The following is a 25385-nucleotide window of genomic DNA, read 5'->3' on the forward strand; positions in this document are numbered from 1 at the left end:
CAATTGCTGATAGTTTGTCTGACTATATGTTCTGCAATCTCTATCAACTGAAAGTCCACTGAAGTTACCAGGACAAAGGGCAGTAGAAGGGAAGAGCTTTTAAATTTAACTTCCAGGAAGCTATCTAAATAAGTCTCAGTTTTGTTTGTAGAAATAGAAATAGAAGCCAAGTTTTTTAGATAATCAAACTTCTAAGCATGCTTTCAGTAAAAGCATGCCTGACAAGGTTATGGAGCCTACCTGTAAATCTAGATGCATGGAAGATAAACCACCTCAGCTGCACATTCCTAACCAAAGGAAACAAAACAAAATTCCAAACAGCAATACCTCAGAGCTTCTGTGATTACACCTACCCACTCCTATCCCACCACCCACATTAAGTTTATTTCCTGCAACCCTGATCCAATTACATGAAGGATTGTTTGATGAGTGAGACAGAAATTCGAGCACCCTGAAAGCTTCCTGGCTAGAAGAGTAGAGTAGTAGAGTTGTAATAGAGAATGAGTCAGACAGATGCACATGGGAACCACGATCTATCCCAGTTATGCCACCTCATGGGTAGATTGTTTAGCCTCGTCCTCTCTCAGCTCGTAACAGTGAATGAGAAATTAGATCATCTCCTCAAAGGAATTTTGTTACTGGTAAACACCACTAGACTACAGGATGTTCCTGGGGAGGATAATAATAATACTGGTTATGATCTAAAGGAGGCCAGTTGTCCTTCAGATTTGGTGGGAGAGGTAGAACTTGGGCTCCAAAAGGGTAGTAAGGAGCTAAGATTAGAAAATGATGAGGTTGAGGGAGGGAATGATTTGTTTGTTGATCAAACTGTTCAAAGGAGGGAAGGTATGGATCTAGATTTGGCAGCGGTGAAGCTGATAACTAATTCTCCGTTGGAGGGGGATTTCTCTCCTCCATACGTAGAGGATTACTATGAACATCTTGTACAGACGAAACAGCTGGCTTTTCAAATTGAAGACTCTATATTGAACAGGGGTAGATGGACCTCGGAAAGAGTGATCCAGAGGTCCTTGGGTCAAATTCTTTCAAGGAGCCTGACGACAGTCAAGATAAAGATGATCACTTGGCTCCATAAGGGCTATCAATCACATGATCGCTCTTTACGCCTTATCTTCACTTTTGAGGATAAGTCTATAACAGAGGAATTATGGGCCCTTAGGTTCCGGCTGCTCTCATGGGGCATTACCATTAGAAGAGTATTTGTGGACCCCGTGATTCGCCCTTTGGTGGCCAACCTATCTTTACACACTCAACCATCTGTTAGGCCCAGAGATAATAGGATGTGTAGTCCTCAGCATAGGCTCCCCCCTTTAGAAAAGTCTCAATTAGAGACTCTGGCCCAATCATTTTCCGTACCAGACCAGCAACTTTCACCCTCTTCAACCTCACTACGTTTTTCCAGTAGGCCCCATTTATCCCCTTCTTTTGAAGTAAAGTTAGATGGTGTGTCTAGTAACCTTTTGGATCCAGGGAGCTGACTAGATTCTCTTAAGGATGCTCCAATTGAGCCAGACTCCTTGGGGGGTGGGGAACAGGCGGGGGGTGGCTCCATCGAGGTCGTGTGGGGGAGGAGGAGGAATTGCCGTCAACGAATTTCCAGGGAGAAGCGCAACAGGGTTCTTGCGACCCTGGAGAAGGATAGGTGTGGTAGCCTCCATGGTAGCCCCTCCCGGCTGAAGGTCCTGCTGTTTAATGCCAGATCCGTCAAAGGTAAATCATCTATTATCCAGGATCTAATCATAGATGAACATGCGGATCTGGCCTGCATCACCGAAACCTGGTTGGATGATCTGGGTCTTACCCAGCTTTGTCCTCCGGGTTTCGGGGTGCATCAGCAGGCCAGGCCAGGAGGGCGGGGAGGTGGGGTTGCGGTGGTCTTTAGGCAGTCCATCGCCCTGGTCAGATGCATCGCTTTGCAATCGGTCGGGTTTGAGTGTCTCCACTTGAAGGTGGGTACCCGGGACAGTTTGGGGATTCTGCTGGTGTACCGTCCACCCCGCGACACAGCAGTCTCCCTGCCTGAGCTAGCAGAGGTGGTTTCTAGCGTGGTGTTGGGTTCCCAGCGCCTGTTGGTGCTGGGCGACTTCAACATTCACGCTGAGACCACCTTGACAGGTGCAGCTCAGGAATTCATGGCCGCCATGACGACCATGGGTCTGTCCCAAATAATATCGGGTCCCACTCATCAAGCTGGACATACACTCGACCTGGTTTTTGTTGCGGGCGACGGTTTGGTCGGAGTGGAAGAGCAAATTATTCTTCCATTGTCATGGTCCGACCACTATCTGATCAGTTTAAGACTAACCGTCTCTTCCAACCTCCGCAGGGGTGGTGGACCAATTAAGATGGTCCGCCCCAGGAGACTTATGGATCCTGAGAGATTCCTGAGGTCTCTTGGGGATCTGTCTACCATGGAAGCTGACAATCCTGTCGATGCCCTGGTCACTCGTTATAATGGCAAGTTGTCCAGGGCAATAGACACGATCGCTCCTGAGCGTCCCCTCTCGCTGCGTGGAGTTGCCCCAGCTCCCTGGTTTACTGGGGAGCTGGCGGAGATGAAACGTGCAAGAAGGAGACTAGAGTGCCGCTGGCGGACAACTCGTGACGTATCTGACCGAGCACGGTCTAGAGCCGCTATTAGGGCCTATTCCGCGGCATTGCGGGCAGCCAGGAAAGTTTTCTCGACTGCCCGCATCGCGTCTGCAACAAATAGATCTTCAGAGTTGTTTCGAGTTGTTGGGGAGCTCCTCCACCCTCCTCAGGTCGGGGGAGCACCCGACATCTCGTCAACTCGGTGTAGCGAGTTCGCTCACCATTTTGCAGACAAAGTCGCTCAGATTCGTTCCGACTTAGACGCCGGCCTTGATGCATTGCCAGGTGAGGTAACCGAGGCATCTGTCTGTTCGATCTTGTGGGATTCGTTTCGGCTTGTGCAGCCTGATGATGTGGACAAGATTCTTGGAGCGGTGAGGGCGACCACCTGTGCCCTTGACCCTTGCCCATCTTGGCTCTTAAAACAAGCCAGTGGAGGGCTAGTTGATTGGTTTGTGAGAATAATCAATGCCTCTTTGGAGCAGGACATATTTCCATCTGGCCTAAAACAAGCTGTGGTGAGGCCTGTTTTGAAGAAAGCCTCCTTGGATCCGGCTAACCTCAGTAACTACAGACCAATCTCTAACCTTCCATTCTTGGGCAAGGTCTTGGAGCGGGTGGTTGCTTCCCAGCTCCAGGGATTCTTGGAAGATACGGATTTTCTGGACCAATCGCAGTCTGGTTTCAGACCTGGCTACAGTACCGAGACAGCTTTGGTCGCCTTGGTGGATGACCTCCGCAGAGAGCTGGACAGGGGGGGTGTGACCCTGCTGGTTCTCTTGGACATCTCAGCGGCTTTCGATACCATCGACCATGGTATCCTTCTGGGACGTCTCTCCGGGATGGGCCTTGGGGGTACTGTTCTGCAGTGGCTCCAGTCCTTCCTAGAGGGCCGTTCCCAGTTGGTGAAGCTGGGGGACACCTGCTCGGACCCCTGGTCATTGACCTGTGGGGTCCCGCAAGGTTCCATTTTGTCCCCCATGCTTTTTAATATCTACATGAAACCGCTGGGTGAGGTCATCCGGAGTTTGGAGTGCGGTACCATCTCTACACGGATGACACCCAACTCTACTACTCCTTTCCACCTAATTCCAAGGAAGCCCCTCGGATACTGGACCAGTGTCTGGCCGCTGTATTGGCCTGGATGAGGGCGAACAAGCTGAAACTCAATCCTGACAAGACAGAGGTCCTCCAGGTCAGTCGTACGTCTGATCGGGGTATTAGGTGGCAACCTGTGCTTGACGGGGTTGCACTCCCCCTGAAGGCGCAGGTCCGCAGCTTGGGGGTCCTCCTGGACTCTGCGCTGACACTTGAGGCCCAGGTGTCGGCCGTGGCTGGGAGGGCCTTTGCACAACTAAAACTTGTGCGCCAGCTGCGACCATACCTCGAGAAGTCAGATCTGGCCATGGTGGTCCATGCCTTAGTTACCTCTAGACTGGATTACTGCAATGCTCTCTACGTGGGGCTGCCTTTGAAGACGGCTCGGAAACTACAACTAGTACAACGATCGGCAGCCAGGTTTCTAACTGGGGCAGATTACAGGGCGCGCTCAACGCCGCTGTTTAAAGAGCTCCACTGGCTGCCATTTATTTTCCGAGCCCAATTCAAGGTGCAGGTTATCACCTACAAAGCCCTAAACGGTTTGGGACCCACCTACCTTCGAGACCGCATTTCCCCCTATGAACCCGCACGACCTCTTCGCTCGTCGGGGGAGGCCCTCCTCTCGCTTCCACCAACTTCGCAGTTGCGGTTGGTGGGGACGAGGGAGAGGGCCTTCTCCGCCGTGGCCTCCTGGCTGTGGAACTCGCTCCCCAGGGAGATTAGGCAGGCCCCTACCCTACTTTCTTTCAGGAAGAGCCTGAAAACTTGGCTATTCCAGAAGGCCTTCGTTGACTGATCCTTGTGGGATCATGTTATTTACCTATTAAGCAGTAGACCCTCTGGATTGTTTTTAGGATTCATTCAGCACTTTAAGTATTACACCTGCTGTATAATTATCCCTCCCTGATAACTTGATATTGCTTTGCACCTTGGCCTGGATCTTTTGACCCAAATCGGGATTTTAATATTATTGTGTATATTGACTTTTATGACTGTTTTTAATCATGTTGAAGTTTTACTGCTCGGTTTAATGTTTTATCTGATTTGTGCTGTCGTGTCTGGGCATGGCCCCATGTAAGCCGCCCCGAGTCCCTCCGGGGAGATGGGGCGGGATATAAGAATAAAATTATTATTATTATTATTATTCCTTGCAGCTTGAAAAGCAACAGCCATCATGGTGAACTATTTTGGATTTCTATTCCTTGTCTGACTGAATTCTGTCAAAGCAAAGAGTTGTTCAGCTCTGCAGTCCAGCATGGATAGTGCTTCAGTGAGCATGTGGATGATGAAATTGTACCCAGCCTAAGCAGCCACTTAATCCCTTTTGCATGGATTCTGACTTAGTTTTATCATGTATCTAGCAGAGTCATGTTTACATAGATCATTCCAGTATTTTAAACAACATTTAATGCAGATATCCTATATAATTGGAAATTCAATTCCACTGAAAACCAGTAAAAATGAATAGAATCATCCTTTGGTTGCTTTAGTTGCTGCTTCCATGTGAACTCAATGTTGCCTGGCAGCTAATTCTATCCCTATTCACCATTTACACTATTGCAACCTACCCTTATTACAGCACTTTTCTAGAAATGAAATCAGAAGAGTTTATTGCAGGGGTGGGGCAGGGGCACTCTCCAGGCTACATGCACCCCAAGACCATTTTGTGACCACCTCACCATCCCAATTTTAATGGAAAAGTTGAAAAGTAATTGCCCTAAATATATTCATGTGCTTTCAAAGGAATGTGGGTTACTCCAAGACCACTCCCTGTTTAAAAAGTGATTCCTATATCAATTCATGCTAGGCAAAAGGCCTTTCTTGGGCCTAGAATTATCCAGAAGATAGCCAAAAATATGGCAAAATTCCCCCTACCATCTAGGGCCACTGAAAGGAAAAAATTGGAATGTATGGTTGGAGTGACTATTTCTAAAATCCCCTATTGACCTCATCAGATAAAGGCAGAGAAACATCTTATCACTGCTTCTCTGTACCGCCAGCACATAATCCCCTGGAGCTCATCACATGACACATGGCTACTTTCGACAGGGCTCCGTGGGGCTCCATGGAGGCAGCATGCCAGCAGTATAGAAAAATAGGGCCCAGGGGAGTTGGGCAGAGGATCTGAAGAAGAAGTGGGGGACTGTGCGGAAACATCATAGGATGGCAAAGGACAGACTCCAATGGTAGAAAACACAGCCAGATGAATTCCCTATGCTGCTTCATTATATCCCCAACTGTTTCCCACTTTACAAAGGTCCATCTGATGAGGTCCTATGTGAATGATGTGGCTCCAAGTGACTATTCCAACTGATTGTTCCAGTTAATATGTTGTACATGGATGTGGGGCAGAATGTAAAACAAATCACCAAATTACAATATCATTTGTCAATGCAGCACATGTCAAGGAAGCAGAAACCTTTCACGCACCCTTCCATCCACTGGAATGCCGTATTTTTCAATTACACAAATTGTCCCTTGACTCTTCACTTGACGTCATTCATCATGTTCTTCTATTGTCTTCTCTGAGTTGTCAAATTTTCACTGATTTTGGCCATCCCTAATGTAGAAAACTTTATCTCTTCTGTTATGATTAGCTCATTGAATCAATTTCTTTCTTTGTTATATATACCCTTTCACACTCGTGCTTACCACTGTTTATTGAAGTATCCATAGGGCCTGTTCTGTGTCCTCTTTCGTTTCTTCATCTTGACTCTGTTATTTGTTCTTTTGGTCTCCAATATCTTCTGTTAACTGATGACCTCCCATTTTAGTGTTCTCTTCACCTTAACTAGGATTTCTTATGCTTCCTCTGCAATTTCTGTACAGGAGACTTCTGAAATCTGATAAAACGGAAAGCTGATAAACTTGCCTCTCTTTGCCTACTCAACACATTCTTCTAGCTACTTTTTCTAGCAGGTACATTCACGGTTACTTTCACCCCTCAAGCTCATGAACTCAATATTACTTTTGATCCCTTTCTTGTTTTTTTCTCCTCGCATAACTACTCTGTCTAATAAAAATTTCCTTTCCAGTCTTTTGAATGATTCAGCAAAAAAAAAAAAACCCAAAAAACCCCCTTAAGTTTACTCTTCCATTGTTTCTTGTAGTGATTACTTCAGTAATCTTTTATTTGGCCTTTCTGCTTCTTCTTTCACATCTCCTTTCTGTTCTGAATTTTTCAGTTGACTATTCTGTTTTGCTTATAACTGTGATGAAATGTATGCTCTTTCTATCTATCCAGTTTGGCTTATCCAATCATTCACCCCTTTGATAAATTTGACGCATAGGGAAGAAGAGAAATTGCTATTTGAGTACCAAGAGAGAACTTCAAAATCAAAGACAAATTCAGGATGACTGAATGACCACAGAAACAGCCATATTTTTCATACAGAATCACTGTCAAATAGGCTATGCCAGAATATAACAGTGCTCTTAAAATATATATTTAATGGACTGGTATCCAAATGCTTGATGCAGCAGCTTGACCTTGCTCAAAATCAGAAGCAAAACAAAAACAAAAACAGACCAAGATCATAAAGTATAATAATAATAATAATAAAATAACACTTTATTTATATTCCACCCTATCTCTCCAAAGGGACTCAGGATCACAGTACACATACAAGGTAAACATTCAATGCCATTTGGATAGACAGGACAGAACAGAACAACATTCAGTGCCATATAATCATATACTGTTTTAGGGATGAAAAGTATTTCAGTCTGGTTTTGTTGAATTTTTGAACTCCTACCTGCATTTACTTCCTGTTTTTATATCCTTCCTTTCTTGAAATTCACATTTTTTAAAAATAGCATTTTTATTTGTGCATCTATTTGTACACTTTACCCAATGCAACATGTGTTTCTCCATATTTTTCAATTTGATGTTCATATTTAAAATATGGGCATAGTATTATGCCGACTTTATTTATCTGGAATGCCCTGTGAGATTCCAAACGTTTAAAATGTCATAGTGTGAATTTTCTCATGGTGAAAAAAAGTTACTATAATTGAGTTCAATAAAATTTCTGTCCAAGTCTAGCACCTATCATTACTGTGATCTTTACAGGATCCCTGAAATTTCTATATATATCTAAAAAGGTAAAGGTAAAGGTTTCCCCTGACGTTAAGTCCAGTCGTGACCGACTCTGGGGGTTAGTGCTCATCTCCATTTCTAAGACGAAGAGCCGGCGTTATCCATAGACATCTCCAGGTCATGTGGCTGGCATGACTGCATGGAGCGCCGTTACCTTTCCGCCAGAGCGGTACCTATTGATCTACTCACATTTGCATGTTTTCAAACTGCTAGGTTGGCAGGAGCTGGGGCTAACAGTGGGCACTCATTCCGCTCCAGGGATTTGAACCTAGGACCTTTTGGTCCGCAAGTTCAGCAGCTCAGTGCTTTAACACACTGTGCCACCAGGGGCACAAATAGAGAGATTGAAAGTAACCCTAATAAAATTTCTTCTGTTAACTTTTATACCTTTTTGTTCTACTCTATAGCTATTGTCTATTCTCTTTTCTCTCCTGTGACACTGTCTTCAATAAAAGCAAGATTACACACTTCATTCACTGACTCAACTCATTTCCCTTTGCTATTCTTACCATGGGAACACTGCATTTCAGACATATGTCTAGCTCCTTATTGGAATCCCTGATAAAAAATCTCAGTTACTCTCTGGCATTTAACTCTTCATGCAAACTTAGCTGTATCCTGCATTTCAATCCTATTTTGTATAGCAGAAATAATAATAAATAATACAATTGCTTGGCTGTTGGAATCTAACCTGAAACAGGAAAATGCAGAAGCAAAAATACTAGGGACTCATATGTGAAAAGCAACCCACCTTTTGCAAGTTCCTTGAATATTTCTGTATGTAAACCAGAGTAAGGACATTGTTGCCTGTAGACAAAATTATTTTATTTACTCTGAATTTGTTTGATTCCATGGCACAAAATGAACAAAATTGTGGAGTTACCCCCTTTTTTCTGGATTTTGGGAGTCTTCCATGTTGGGGAAAGGCAACAGATGTTCTTGTTTACGTACTGATGTGAATGCGTGTAAATAATACATGGAAGAATGTCCCAGTCATTCAGATTTAATTGCCATGACAAGCTAGTGTAGGTTAGTCATTTTAATGTCATATCAGGATCAGGGAGACCAAGGTATAAACCCCTGTTCTAACATAATGATTGCTAAGTGGAGTTGGCACATAATTATCTCTTACCCCAAGGCTTGGGTCCACCATAATGTTAGTGCAGAAAAAAAAGAACAGCGGGGTTGCACTGGATTTGACCACTGAGCAAGGGATAGCGAACTGACACTTTCACTACTTTGAACTAGAATTAAATTTGTGAATGCGTCATACATTTTTGTTTGAAGAGTTTCACTGTTTTCCTGAACAAAGGAATATACATTCATATTCTTCTTATGAAAATACGTAAGAACTTTGAAACTACAACCTCAGAGAAGAGTAGAACTTCCTATGGGTCTACTCATACAAGTCCAATGCTAATAACCCCAGGAGTGAACCTATGATGAAATATGAAACACATACAATCTGCCCTGTACACTCAGGTACTCTGGGGGGGGGGGGTATTTACTTTGACCAGCAAGAACTCAACAGGCAACTGTAACCCAGAGGACTTATTTATCAGTTAAACCTAGACTGCAGAATGACCTGCTCTGGAAAAGATTCTACAGTTAAAAGTGCCATCAGAATTAAAGACTTTTATTTAAAATTGATATTTTACAAATGCGAATGATTTTATTATTTAATCTTATGTTATGTGTTTTAATTATGTGTTTTAAAGAGATTCATGTTTTAATCTATTAACTCTGCTGTACCCCGTCTCATACCTTGAGGAGAGGTGGGTACAAAATAAACTGCCATCATCATCATCATCATCGATTAATATTATTTGGGCAGGGAATATTACAGACCACATTCAAAAAATAAAGCAAGAAATTCATCACTTTAAATACACATTTTCTATCAAATCGTGAAATTCTAAATTATTTCATCCCCAAATACTTAATTTTAAGCAAAATGTGTCTTTTTATACTTTTTTCAAAGAAGAGGTCTATATCAGAGCATAATTTACTCATATCCCAAAAAACTAGAGTGAAAAAATAAGGACATTCGAAGTGTGGCAGAGAAGCCACACAACTTCTGTCCTAAAAACTGATGCTTCTGTCACGGCAGCAAGAATGGTAATCGCCAAGTACTGGAAATCCGAGAAACCATTGATGAAAGACTGGTGGGTTGACAAAGTGACTGATATAAAAGATATGGACAAATTAACCTTCTTATTAAAGAAGAAGGATGGCAGAAAAACAAAAGAAACGGACTGGTCCTGTTTGGAGGATTATTTAAAGAAATAAAGAGACTGTAAACAAGTGAAAGCAAAAACGACAGAAGAGTAAGAAGACAGAAGCATTAAGACAGGAAGTCGCCACCCCCCCCCCTATTCTCCCCCCTAACTGACCCGTACCTATCATACCTTAGATTCACCCAAACTCCCTTCTCCCTTCCCTTCCCCTTCCTTCCTCCCCATTAGCCCTATCTACATACCCCTCCCTTATCAAAGTCAAAACCTTCTCTTTCCTTCCCTCACTTTCCACCTCCCCTTCCCCCCTCCTTTCCTTTTGTTTCTCCTTTCCCCCCATCCCCAATGTGTTTTGTTTTGTCAAAATTAATAAAAACTATTTAAAAAAAAACCTGATGCTTCTGGATGTTGTAAATATATTTCCATTCCACTTTGCCACCAGAGATTTAAGTTTCCTCATGACAATTCCAGAATCTTTAATCCTTGAGGAATCACTCTAACTTGCATACACAACACTAGCATGGAAGAAAAACCCCACAGCCAGATGCAAGAGAGAGAAAAAATCACCAGATCAACATGTTAATCTTTGTGGCATCTGAAGCACAGTATGCTGCCACATTTCCTTTTTTAAGAAAGAAAGAGAACAAATAAACTCCACATTCATTCTCACAAAATGTTGGAATCTTTATCTGATTTATGAAGAAACTGCTCTGCAATCTAGACTAAACACAAAATGATTTCTTCAAAGTATTTTATTCTACAATATTCATAATGTTCTTTTCCAATTGGTCACACATGCCTCTGCTTGTAGGATACAAGCAAAACAATGGCAGTTGGCAAAGTTGGATCTCCTTTGTTCCAAATCTTGGGCTCACGACAGAAATGCGACTTGTTCTTAAAAAGAAAATGGTGCCGTGCTGCTATGGTGAACCATGATCTAATTATTTTATCCTCTGCCATAAAGAAAAGGTATTTTGTTGTAGTGTGTGCACGGAGACCGAACAAAAGAGCTGTCTGCTTTACATTATATGCTTGCAGATGCACACCACTTATCCCCAAAAAGGGGGAAGGAGTATCTGTAGCATAACATCTGCAATAATTCCAGAAGGAACACAGAGCCAGCAAACAAGATGGTTATTATTGCCTTGATCTTTGATGCGGAGCCATTAACTTGCATAACAATGCAAACGAAAACTCATAAGCTGCAGCCGCCACAGCAGTCATACTGCTCAAGAATTTTTATACCCCTCTTTTAAAATGTCAGATGCTCCTGACAGCTAGTTTCCAGACCTGCAAGGTAAAAACTGTTTCAATCTATGCATCCCTATGGTCCCTGTCTGCAGTGCAACTTATGGCTTCAAACAGCCTTCAAGTAAACAGTCTTCTCATCATTCCAGTCTGGACTGAATTTTAATCAAGGTCCTTTAAATGCCATTGAACAAATCCATATACTATGGATTGCTTCTTGTATGCCACTGGTCAAACACTATTTTCTGTGTCATTTGTTATGTTTCAAAAACCAAAACAATGTTGCTGTAATAGTGTAAGTTATAACCGTCCAGGTACTCAAATACAGCCATTTCAGATGAATTACACTTCCATCTTGGTGATTTACATTCCTACTTCCCTGGTGCTTTTAACCATGTTTTTAGTGGGTTGTACATAGTGTCCAACCAGGCCAGAGGAAGATTGATTTTTTTTTTTTCAAAGATGTGGGAACAACTTTTAAGCTTTGGGTATTACATGCCAGTATTTGCATGCTTCTGTAACAACAATATTTAGATACAAAATCACATTGTCAAAAAGCACAAACCAAAAATGTTTAGAACAAATACTGATAGAGGAAATAACAACAGCAACAATAACAACAAAGAGCAAGAAATTCAAATTATCGGATTGTAGGATTTATGAAAACATTATTCTCATCTTTGAATATCTATATCTATATGCTAATATCTATATGCTGCTTAACTGAATGTTAAGCAGGGCTTATTTTTCTGTTATAAGACTATTAATGTGCTGCAAAGTAGATCCACAGCCTCAGCATAAACTCATTAGATAGCAGGAAGGAGAAAATGTGGATGTCATTTGACTGCTCTGTTATAAGAAAAGCTATATCAGGGGAGAGGAACAGACTGCTGACTGTTACATTTCTCTCTCTTTCTCTCTCGCCCCACTCTCTCTTTCCCTCCCTTCCTCCTCCCCTCCTAGATAAGTCAATTAATCAAACTTTCCCTACCACCTGTCAAAAATCCAACCAGGCCTCCTTTGCTGAAATGAGTAAAGGGAAGAGAAGTTACTCTCTTTTAAGGTGATTTGCCTCCCATGATGTGGTGCACAATTCCAGGCATTCAAAGACTACACCTAACAATGCTCAATGGTTTGGTTGTTTTTTCCTTCTTAACAAGTCTCATCTATCTTTTCCCTGTTCTCTCCAACATTCAGAACATATATATATACAGGTGGTTTATTTCAAACATAGGGGAATTTAACACAGGGAAAAGAAAGGAAACTGGGGCACAAGACAAAAGATATATAGATATATCACCACAGTGATAGTAATAACTTTCAACATGGGATACCATCCCTTTGAAAGGCTGTTGCCCACACAGTGCTGGAAAAAATGCCAGTGTGGAAAGGCTTGTAGCTTTTCTCATTAATTGTGGGATGGTCTTTAAAGCATGGCACACCACAGTGGGCACACTCATTCTGTGGCTTCACTCTCTAGCTCTCACATACTAACCAACTCCAGAGTCATTGGGTTTGGAGAAGTTGTTCTGTGAAAATCCTGCTTAACACATACCTCACCATCCTGGCAATGCAAATTCTGTGGTCTACCATTTATATTCAAGTCAATAAATGAAGACACAGTTGGATTTTGTTCATATTTCACATAAGGGAAAGGAAAGCTTCACCTAGTTCATTTTTAAGTTCAAGAATGAATAAATTGAAAAATGCTCTCCCCAAAGGCTGAGATTTTGACATTGGGGTTTGGGTTTTCTTTTATTGATCAGTTTTATTTCGCTTTGAATTATCTGATGCCTTTTCACAGTTTGGGAACTTTTAGCAAAACAAAATTGAAAAAAAGCTTTTTGCAAACACATATTTTTGGACACACAATGCCCTTGTGTATAGTGGTTTCTACGTAAATGTGTTTTACTTTGTGTAAAATCATCTCAATTTTTACACCATGTTTCCAAAAAAGTCCAGCATTTTATTATAAAAAACCCTTCAAGCAGTTAAAACAATTTAATTGATTTTTTCATATATTGAGACAGACTTTCTCAATACAAAATATTCTTCACATCCCTAGTTGTCCATACTAGAAAATCTGGAAAGCTCAAATTTTGTCTTGTCTTGCAATCCTATATAGAGATTAGGGCTGTGCAAAAAGTTGTTTGTGTATCGTATGTTGGATTTATTTTGTGAGATTCATACATACAATGCAATATTAAAAAACGTGGGCAGTGCCCACACAAAAAACGTAAAATTCAAAACACTGATCTATGACTTTTCAGAAGAGTTATGTAAGTGTCGCAAGTGGCTCCAGTCTCCCATCATGGGTGCCGTTTCTACCCCGAAAGGGCTGGGTTTGGTTGCCCCAAAGGGCTCTAAGGAGGATGGTAAGGTTCAGAGTCAAGGGAGAAGCCCTGCTCTTTCCACAAAGAGGGCAGTGGAGGGGCAGGGCAAGTGGGCAGGAGAAATGCTTGGCTGGATGGCCAGGCAGAGAAGAAGTCTATCCAGCATATGGCCAGCCCAGAGACAGCCAAAGATCACATTCATCACATTGAGGCTTTAACATGCGGGCAGCCCCGGCATTCTGAAGCAAGCAGAATTCTGGGAAATGTAGTTTAGGGTGGGACCTTTAGAATTCTCTGCCACGAGTCCTCACCTTTCCAAACTACATTTCCCAGAATTTCCATGAAAGTTTTGTATTCATTCTCTAAAGAGATTTCAAGATAAAGGGGGATTGTTCAGAGTTGAATCAACCCTGTGAAGTAGACAAAGTTGAAAGGCAGTAACTCCAAAGTTTACCTAGTAGGTTTCCCATCATCATCATCATCATCATCATCATCATCATCATCATCATCATCATCATTTCAATGGCTGAATGGGCATCTGCTGGAGTTGGTTTGAATGTGTTTTCCCTGCCTGGCAGAAGGGGGTTGGACTGGATGGCCCCTAGGGTCTTCCAATAAAATAGTACTGTTAAGTTTATGTTGGTTAAAATTCCCTAAAATCAGCGTACGGGCTAACCTTTCTGAAACTTGGGGGGAATGATGCTCTGGTTATGTTGTATCATTGAAAATAGAATTTCAAGAAGATAGCTCTTGTAGTTTTTTTTTAAAAAGAAATGTTGTTCAAAAAAACTTTTCAGATTTCCCAAAAATCAGAGGATGTGTTAAACATTCTGAAACTTGGGGGGAGGGGCACAGTAATAAATGTGTTCTACAATTGTCACAAGTTTCATCCTGATAGCTCGAAAATGAGGGAGAAAGGAGCACCGGAAGCTTCCCCACTTGCGCAAGTACACAATGAAAAAGTTACAAAAATTGTTATATCATTGTAGTTACAATATGGACCCCTTATGATATTTTAGAAACACTTTACAAACAATTTGCACTGCACCCCAATTTACTAATGGGTGTTGAAACATTTTTTCATTAATCACACAGGCCTAATAGAGGTGTTTAGAAGACAGTCTAGTAATTAAACTATAACTTGATAAGATCTATTCTTTCAAACTCTTACTTGTTTAAGTAGCCATTTTTGCATATAAAATGACTTTAGTGCTGGTAGAATTTTTTCCAGTGCTAAACATGAGTTTACGTAGAGTGGCCTCACAAGATTAGGGGTCAAGGTTAAACCAGCCTTACCCTCACAAGAACCTGTTCCAAAATAAGAACCGATTGGTAATCTAGTCATCTTGTATAACAAGATGATAGGTAACAAAGTATGGAAAGGGAAAGCACAATTTTACCATTTGGCCTCAGATTACAAAAACTTTGGGCCAAGCCTGGCTTTATGCCAAATTGGAATACATTGTAAATTGAACAGTATCAAGGGGGTGCTGTTTCCTTTGAGTTACTACAGAATATCTTTGGGATGCTATGGACAGAATTATTATTACAATGGTGATAATGATGACAAAGATGACCATGATGATGACCTTATAACCTGATTTTTCCTAGCTTTACATTTCAAGGTGGTTGACAAATTCAAAATGTGTGCAAATTCAAATACTTTTTTTACTTAACCATCAGAATGCTTGTGAATATCTGCATTTTGGATGTGATTATCAGTAACAAAAATAATGCATCTTCTTAATAGAATATTAAACAGAATATTTGTCCATCTCTGATTCAAAACTGAGATAGCATTTTCGTCCATCAGTAAAGGGTCATTCCTAAGCATACTGAAAAAGTCAGAGGAAGACAATATCAAATGTAGAGGCATTTATATCTTGTTTTTGAGTGACACATGTTTTTTTTGTGCACATTCTCTCGTATCAGAATGGGTTTCACAATTATGTATTGCCAGAGGGGACAAAATGAAATTTCTCTGCAGAAATTTTTATGTGCGAGTGATTTTAAAACAATGCTTCCTGCTTACTGTTTCTTCTTCTTTTTCTAAGCAATTTTATCATGGGTAACAAAGAAAGACTGTTCATAACTAAAGCTACAGAAATCATTGATATTTGGATAAATAAAGAAAGGTCATCAAACTATAAGTGAAACAGATTACTTCCACCTAGACTATGACACCATTATGAGTCTAGCATTCATATTGTTCCAGGAAAGCACTGGTTTTAAAAAAGTGATTCAAGGTCAAAGGAATTCTTCCCAATAGATTCTAATTATGAGGTAAAATGTATACACAATGTGATTAACATTATCACATTGTACACAGATCAGTAATCTGTGTGTGCAGTGTATAATTGTTGAACATTCCATGTATAACAAGCCATGTACACATATACACTGACAGCAGCCCTGTCGAATGGAAGATGGAAACATGCATGAGATTACCACTGAATTGTCTGTGGCTTGACAAGCCAACTACATCCCATTCCCCAATGTTTCTATTCCAGAACCCTAAACCAGAGAGTTGGTCCTTGTGAATTTCTAGAGAAAGGCCCTTGAGATGTCAAGAGGTGGGTTCTTACAACACCATAAAGGCAAGGCAGACAAGCAATTCCCATGAACCATTTCTCAAGTAATAAATTGTGGAAAGAAGCAAGAAGGCAACATGGGTAAATGGGTCCAGAATTTAGCTGTGGCAACCCAGAGAAAAGGATAAACATTTGTCAGTGAGCAGGCAGACAGTAAAGTGAGTCAAGCAGTTATCATCATTTGTACTAGAGATCTTAAATCACATGGCTTTACCTACAGCATGCATGAAATATGGGATTTTTTCTCAAAAGTATTGGTCCTGAGGCTCTTAAAAAGTTCAAGCAATGCCAGCCCCTAAGTAGCATTGTTTTCCAGGCCCTGTGCCACTGCTATTGCCAGTACTCATGCAAGAATGCTAATGAGTTTTACTTTGCTCCTAATGGCACAATGGGCATGGATCCACCTTTTCTCTTACCAATCCTCATGCTTTTCTGGCTTTTCATCTCATTGCTAATGCCTAAGTACAACACATATGCAAATACCTTTGTATAGAAATTAAACTTCCTCCATTACCCCTTACCCATAACTGGTGTTTTGCCCAGGGTAGGCTAAGGAGCAGATGAGGTTGGGACCCTTGGCTTGAATGTGGAAGAATATGAGAAAGTAGTTCCTTTGTCTTAAATTGTATTATTTTCATAACTACACAGTGTGAAAATAAAATTATTCTGAAAACAATATACTGTACTAACTAAGCTGAATTAATCCAATGAATGTCATAGCCTACTAGAAAACTGCTGAGCTATCACTTGGCTGAACACCTTTGGCATATTTGTATAACCTTCCACAACTATAATTATCTCACTGCCTGCCAAGGATTAACAGTCTGCAAATTCACAGCTTTATTTTCTTCTGTATAATTCTTCTAAACATAAACTGGGAAAAGTATACTCAATTATTTTTTTAAAAAATGGGCAAAAAGCTTAACAGAATATCAGATTTGTTGAATTGGATCCATGCTATCAAATGACATTTTTGTTGCTGTTGTGTGCCTTCAAGTCATTTCTGACTTATGATGATTTCTAAGATGATCCTATCATGGGGCTTTTCGCAAGATTTGTTCAAAGGGTATTTGCCTATGCCTTCTTCTGAGGCTGAGACACAGGGATTTGCTCAACGTCACTCAGTGTGTTTCCATGGCTAAGAAAGGATTTGAACCCTGGTTTCCAGAATCAAAATCCAGTGCTCAACCCACTCTTATGGCATGTTTTATACCTTAGGCAAAAAGTCAAAAATTACATCTGTGACCAGCCTCCTTACCCCTATGTCCCATCTCTTAGTGACATACAGAGATTAGTGTTTCCTTACAAGTCCTTCATGGAGGGCAGGCAATTAAAAATACAAACTATAAACGGAAGTCCCTGATTAAATGTAAAAGAGGAAAATGAGCTGGATTCTGTTGTCCAAAGTGACTGCATTATAGTAGCCCAACACATGGATTGTCCAGGTGCTTCTCGTCATATGGCTCCAGGGACATGAGAGAATCTGCAGGATAGATTCTTAATTTTTATTTTCTGCAGATTTCCCAGTCCACACCACCTGGAATAGATGTAGACCAGATGTGCAACATTTAGAAATTGCACATTTCACGTAAACCACGTCTGATAAAATGTACACGTCTGGAAACTATGCATAGGAAACACATACATTAAAATAAATCTGTACAAACATGATTTAGTTGATGGATGAATGCATGTGAACAATGCACTCCATATGAAAATTATAGCCTTTTAAATATTCATCAATCCAACCAAAATTAACAACAAAAGCACACATGGAAAAAGCATGGAAGTGGAGAAAGGAGTATGTCTTTAGAAGAAAGTAGAGAGAAACATATATCTATATGTAAATTCATTGTTAGTGTTGCCATCTTGGGTCCATTTCAAACAGATGCCCAACAAGATATGTCCTTCTGTAGTAATCCCATATCCATATCACTGTGTGAATGTGCATGTTCCCTAACTATGTTAGCAAAAATAATTACTTTCCCCCTTAGAGCTTAAAAAAAATACTAGTTCAGGTAATAATTCTTAGAATTTCTCATTTAGCATGCTTAATGAGCCAATTAGAATGGGAAAAAACTTTTACTTTTCCAGTGCCTAGCTCTTTTTCACATTGTGGTTCCCAATATCTTATAAATGTTATAATTTTCTAAGATAGCAAGAAAGAGGGAAAAAAAGAGAGCATATCAATTTTTGGTGTGTAGCTGTTCAAGTTATGGCGACTCCACAAATTTAATTGGGGTTTCTTAGACAAAGAATATTTTGAGGTGGTTTTGCCAGTTCCTTCCTTTGAAATATAGTGTAGAGCAGAGCAAACCAATCGTCTTCTGGTCCATGCTGGTTTTGTATACATTCAGTGAAAAGGGATGCTTTGAATGCAATTTTCCTGCTTCTTGGCAGGGGGTTGGACTGGATGGCCCACAAGGTCTCTTCCAACTCTGTGATTCTATGACAATGTCTGATTTTGATAGCAAACTTTAATTAAAAACATTCATTCAATTATGTCTCTTTTTCATGCAATTCCGCTCAACATGCCTTTTGTTCACATTTTTTTCTGAACCTACACTTTTTTGTGTGTGCAATCTTTAGTTGACAACTGCATTGCAATGTCTGGAGAAATTTACAAATCAGAGGATAGCTGTATTCCAGTCTGTCCATAAACCCAGGAAGTATGAATTAAGTCTGCTTAAAAGTGGAGACCAAACAAAATTCTTCCCTAATCTCTATCCCAATGCATTCTATGGATTTTTCATGTAACCCTTCAAGAACTTAACTGGTTCTTTATACAATTGGTCTAGATCTAAAGGGATGAAAAGTAGAGCAAACACAGTGGCAGTTTTCACCTGATTTTTTAATATGTGCCTGTATACATAGAAACTTAATTTATTATTCTAATGAGTTTCACAGCACGAGAGTCTCATAGGGAGACATGGCTGTATGCATTTAATAAGACTGCCGAGAATGGGATGAATCCTGATGGGCATACTGAATCATTTCCAAATCATCTTTTTATAGCAAGCAACATATAAATTATGTAAAAAGGCATTTAGATAGATACCATCTAGTCTCCTGGGCTGTTAACCCTTCTCTCTTACAATTATCGACAAGCCTGAAAAGGAACCAGTTTGAACATCCAAATTGTGTTCACATATTAAGATGTAAAAGTCTTACTGATCATGAAAAATAAACCATAAATCAACTTGCTTTAAAATGTATCTTCTTAGACAAAACATACCATAGCATTCTGTTTCTAACAGTGGGCTATCAAATGCAGACAAATAAGATATGAAAGACACAACCCATCACTTTTAATGCCTGTCCCCATTTCTGAGAAGTTGCTTCCTGAAATGGACTTCTGTAGTTGTACTTTTAAAGATGCCTCCACAGATACATACATAGCACATTCACATGGTTACTTGTTACCTGACTCACATCTGGAAAAAAGCAAAAGCAAAATAAAAATAAGAAAATAGAAAGAAATAGCAAGATCACCCACATCCTTTGGTGGAATAACAGGATTATACCTAACTCAAAGTATCACAATGATAAGCCCATGCATTAAAATTATACCACTACAGAAACTTATGGCTAGGGTATTGATCTGAACTCAGGTTTTCGTTCATAAATAACAATGGTTTGCTTTGCAACAACACTGCCTTATAAATCAAATCCCAGCAGACACTTCTCTGTTCTAATACATGTATACATTAGTTAACGAAATAGATGTGTTCCTCAGGATTACTTCTTTGACAGAGCAATTCATATCAGTAGCAGAAATTTTATTTATTTATTTAACATACTTATATCCCACCTTTCTCAACCCTGGAGGGGACTCAAGGCAGCCTTACAACAGGCAACAATTTGATGTCATACACACATATGTCAAATAAACAATTACAATTAAAATCAATAATTAAAACATGAATTATTAAAACATCAATTAAAACATCAATTAAAATCACGCCATCCGAGACATAATTCAGGGCTGCTCCATTTGTCAATCACATTGTTTCACAGTTACATATTGCACTGCTCCAATTACTTGTCAAAAGCTTGGTCCCAAAGCCATGCCTTAAGTTTTTTCCTGAAGGTCAGGAGAGAGGAGGCAGATCTGATTTCACTGGGGAGGGAGTTCCATAGTCGAGGGGCCACCACTGAGAAGGCCCTATCTCTCATCCCCATCAATTGCGCCTGTGAAGGAGGCGGGAACAAGAGCAGGGCATCCCCAGATGATCTTAATGTCTGAGGTGGTTCATAGAGGGAAATACATTTGGACAGGTAAGCTGGGAATAACCTGGAAAGAATAGATATGGGTTTCTATACCATAAAAAGAAGAACAGTTTAATATGTGTCAGGTAGCTTTTTATTGAAAGCAATATGTACATGTGACATGCAACAACGTGGCCTGGTATGTCTTGCAGAAGTAAAAAAAATTATTTTCCACCTTCTAGAGATCACTGTAAGGGTTTTTTTGAACATATATCCAGAGATTATTCCCCCCAGCTTTTACCAATCTCCACTTTTATCATTATTCCTACTTTGGTGGCCAAATGTCTAGCACTACATTTTTAACATGTTGGATGGAGATAGCAAGATAGACATATCCGTTCTCCTTTTTTTTCTATTTTGCTGTTCATGGGTGCTCAGAAAGGGATTCTAGAGGCAGCTGCTGTTCACCTTGCTTGTTGAATGTAGAATCCTGTCTTTTGTCCTAAATTATTACAGTGATCAAGCAGCCTGAGAGATGAATAATTGTAAAGCAGGGACTTGGAAAAACAAATTTCACAGGTAATCCAGTGAGATGAAGGATGGAGATAAACAAAGATAGTGTCATTAAGTATATGAACACAAAGAGCACTGCCAGTCACAGAAAGAGAATGGTTGCAAACATCAAAAACTCCAGGAAGCTGTTGGTAGATTTAAAGGTTGCTGCCTCTAGACATCAGGAGAAACAGTGTTTCCTATTTAATAAATACTGGCTCCCAGGAAGCCTTTCTTTATGTCTTCAGTGAACTTCTGAGGATAGGGGTGCATTCTCACCACCTGTCAAGTCCTGCTGAGGAGAGGATTCCTCAATTTTTTTTCTGTCTTCAGTTGCTCAGATTTGTAGAAGCCATTGTTATCTGAAGCCACAAACTCTTGGAAATCTGATTCCTTTGTCTAGTTCTTCAATTTCCAGAGGGTGTTATGATACTCTTTCCTATCTTAAGTTTTTTTATTGCATTCTTTACGGTAGACATACTGCTGAAAACCCAACACTGAAAGTTTGTGTTTCTCCACCCCTCCTTCACCATCACCCCAAACCCAATTCTGCTAAAAAAATCCAGCTAGACAGAGTTGGAGAAGGAAAAGGTGGGCATACAGGAACATTGATAAAAATAAGCTTCACAGTTGGAAGTTTTATTTACTGAGGAACTCTCAAATAGGTTCACCATCCAGTCTGTATGTAAAGAAATGGGGGAAGGGGTCATTCATGGGGACTCAGCTCAATAACATTATGGATACAGGCTCAAAATAATTCTCACAAAAGTATGTCTAAAAATTATGAATGCTGAACTCAGCTCAATTATTTGTCCACAACAGTGAAAGCAATGGGTTAAGAGAAAGGGACTGGAAAGAGTGCAAGTTGGCCATATATATAATCAAGCAATATGGAAATAGATATTAAACAATAGAGATGTGCAAAATATTTGTTTCTGCCGCATAGGTGGTATAATTTTGTTAAATTAATACATTTTGATATTAAGAAATGGGAGGGGCAGACATGCAAAAAAAACCTTTTAAGATTCAAAACACTGAGCTATGACTTTTGGATGAGTTTTGTAACTCTTGTAAATAGCTGTCGTGGGTGCCGGTTCTCCCTCAAAAGGGCTGGGTTTGTTTTCCTCAAAGAGCCCTGAGGAAGAGGTGAGGCTGGAGTGGAGGAAGCTCTACTTTTTCCCCAAAGGCAGCAGCGAGGGGGGCCAGGAAGGGAGGGATGCTTGGCTGGATGGCCGGGAAGGAAAAAACCCCTCCGCATATGTCTGAACCAGAGAGAGGGGCAGATACCACATTCACACTGAGGCTTTAACACAGGAAGCGAGCAGAATTCTGGGGAATGTAGTTTAAGGCAGGGTCTTTTGAATTCTCTGGCACTGTTGACCTGGAAGCAATGCAGCACCTCCGTTTTAAAAGTAACTTCTCCAACTTAAAGGGAAAACCCAAGTGCTTTATCGCAAGAAGCGAGCAAAATTCTGGGAAATGTAGTTTAGGGCAGAGCCTTTTGAATTTTCTACCACAGAGGTCTTCGTCTTCCCAAACTTAATTTCCAAGAATTCTGCTTACTGCCTTGTGCCTCCTCCTCTTCTTCTGTGTTCATTCTCTAAAGGGATTTCAAGAAAAAAGGGATTGTTTGGAGTTGAATCAACCCTGTGAGATAGGCAAAGTTGAGAAAACTTCATTGTTTACCTAGTAGTGTTGTTATTATTATCTCAAAGGCTGGATGGGCATCTGTTTGACTGTGCTTTTCCTGCCTGGCAGAATAAGGGGGTTGCACTCCCTCCCCCCTTGCACAATTAATAAAAAGTAATGTGGAATTCATTATATCATTATAGTTACAATACAAATCCCTAACAATATTTTAGAAACACTTTAGAAACGATTCTCTGTGCTTTCCCAATTTAGCAGTGAGTACGGAAACATTTTTTCATTGATTAACTGAAACATTAATGCTGGCTTCCCAGTGACAAAGGACTCTTGCCACACCCTGGACTCTCCACAGATACATATATTTTTCCTTTCCTTGCCTAGTTTATCCATGCATCACAGCCTCTGAGGATGCCTGTCATAGATGTGGGCAAAACGTCAGGAGAGAATACTTCTAGAACATGGCCACACAGCCCAAAAGACATACAACAACCATATTTTTTCATTGATTGCATCCATAGCTGCACACACTAAATTGCCCCACCCTTTTCATGGACAGGATTCCTGGGAAGACAATTTTACTACATATGTAGAGAGAAGGATCACTGAAATGTTCCAGTTGTTCCAAGAGAAGGACATTATCATGAAATGTAATAGACATTTCTGTTCTGGATAAAAAACAACAGCCCACTGTGAAAATATAAAAACTTGCCCAAGATTTAAGAGTCAAAAGCTTTTGGGAACTACAGCCTCAAATACAGAAATGATAATTAAATCTCAAATCTGAGCTACAGCCTCAACCTAATCTGTATTCAGATCCAAGCACCACATCCATGGCCCATCTCTAATTATGAGTAACCTTGATTTGATTTTTATCTTGGTAAATAGACAAGCTGGGCAAAAAGCTGTTTTCACACCATGTCAGGAGACTAGATAATATGTATCTTTCAGATATCTTTCAAGAGTGTTGCTTTTCTCCTTCAATGCACATTATTAGTTTTGCAAGGCATGCCCAAAAGTAAAGATCATGTTAAAACACTGGACTCTTGCTATTCTTTCCTCATCAGAAACATCGGAAGGTTTCTGATGTCAAAGACATTTTGTCAGTTTACCAATAAAAGAGACTGTTATTCACGAGTGCTTGCTAAGCGGAAACTGTCAGACACGTATGAATACTTATCAGAATGTGTGGGAGTTTCTGTCCTAACTTCACTCTTTGATTTTTTTGTGGTAAGAAAGCTTGTAAGATCATTTGGGGAATGAAAAGAAAGTCTCCACAATTATAGTACTATGGTTCCACTTCACTGCCATAGCTGCATTGTATGGAATCCTGAAGCTTGTAGTTTGGTGGGGTAAAGGAGCTCTCTGGCAGATTATTTTAAATGCTCCATGAAACTACCTGCTTTGTCCCAAATTAATTCAGTTTTACCAGATGCATCATTTGAATGCCTCTGGTAAAACCAAGACAGGTCCCGGGTTAAAGGCCTGCCTGGATGGTCCCTACAATTGATTATGTGATTTTAGTAATTGTTGTAACTGTTTTATATTGTTTTAATTCTTTGTTTTAATGTGTTTTTACCAACTGTCTGTTTTTTACGGCATTGAATTGTGTCAATATGTGAAGCCTCCCTGAGTCCCCCTCAGGGTTGAGAAGGGCGGGGTACAAATATAGTAAATAAATAATTAGTAAATAAATACAAGGAAGGTTGTAGGATTCTTGGTTGATTACAATCAAAACTGGTTAACTGATTTAATATTTCAACCATGCTTAATTTCTATTTAAGGAAACATTCCCAGATGTGTTGTAGGTACTGTAATTATTTTAACATGTTAATAGAAAGGTTATATTATATGGTCAGTGGATAAAATTTTAATATTTCCCACTCAGAACTGCATAATGACCTTGTAAGGAGATAGAAATTAGTACAAAAGAGGGGCATCTTCTTTTTCATGAAAATATGAAATCTGTAATTGTCTTCTCATATTATCCCGATGAGTATTGTGCATATCTCACAAACAAATGACAGGCTGAAGCTTTTCCTATTGCTGCAAAATTCCCAACATTTTATGTATTTCTAAAAAAAAATCACAGAATGTTTGCACGTTTATCATTGGCAAGTTTTAAAAGATGAAAAGTCCTCTGAATCATTAAAAACAAGGTGATGGTTACACTGGATCCCTGTCATTGTTGAAGCATCACTATATCAGGAACCTTTTTTCATAAACCAATTGCTGCATTGGAAATATAGCATTAATGAACACATAGCACAATAACTATTCTGCGTATGAAACAGCATCACAGACGAATGCAGAGTTTTGCAATTCAAGGTGAAATGGGAAGTCACATTGCACTTGTCCAGAAGCCCATGGCACACCATTGCAGCTGTTTAAAAATAAATTCTGTGGTTATTTTCAGCTGTGCAGCTCTGTAGGCATGCAGCTAAAGAAAAATGATTCAGGGATTTCCTGTTCAAAAATCCAAACAAAATTCACGCAGGAAAGAATGAAGAACAAAACAGGGAGGGGGAGGGGAATGGGAAGGTCATCCTGACATTTCTGGTGGATTTCTCCCCTGTGATTATTTATATATAATAATACTATAATAATAATACTTTATTTATAACCCGCCTTATCTCCTCGAGGAGACTCAGGGCAGTTTCCATCAATTGACAAAATGGCAAACATTTAATTCCAAACAGACGAACAACTAATCAAACCAAAAACAATGAACACAACAATCTCCATATAAACCTATAAACTA

General features: G+C 40.1%; 1 protein-coding gene across 7 annotated transcripts in view; it reads right to left on the minus strand.

Moving 5' to 3' along the window:
- Positions 1-25385, minus strand: part of rbms3 (RNA binding motif single stranded interacting protein 3) — a 958643-nt gene that overhangs the window by 490263 nt on the left and 442995 nt on the right. The window contains exons 1-2 of one of the 7 annotated variants that reach the window (XM_062958207.1): positions 10440-12782; positions 6367-9902 (exon numbers count right to left, since the gene is read on the minus strand). The exons of the other annotated variants lie outside the window; for them this stretch is intronic. The gene's annotated coding sequence lies outside the window, so the exon portion shown is untranslated. Of the gene's footprint in view, positions 1-6366; positions 9903-10439; positions 12783-25385 lie in introns of those variants that run through there. 7 annotated transcript variants of the gene reach the window in all.

This window comes from Anolis carolinensis, chromosome 6 (assembly GCF_035594765.1).
Source record: "Anolis carolinensis isolate JA03-04 chromosome 6, rAnoCar3.1.pri, whole genome shotgun sequence".
Taxonomy (NCBI): Eukaryota; Metazoa; Chordata; class Lepidosauria; order Squamata; family Dactyloidae; genus Anolis; species Anolis carolinensis.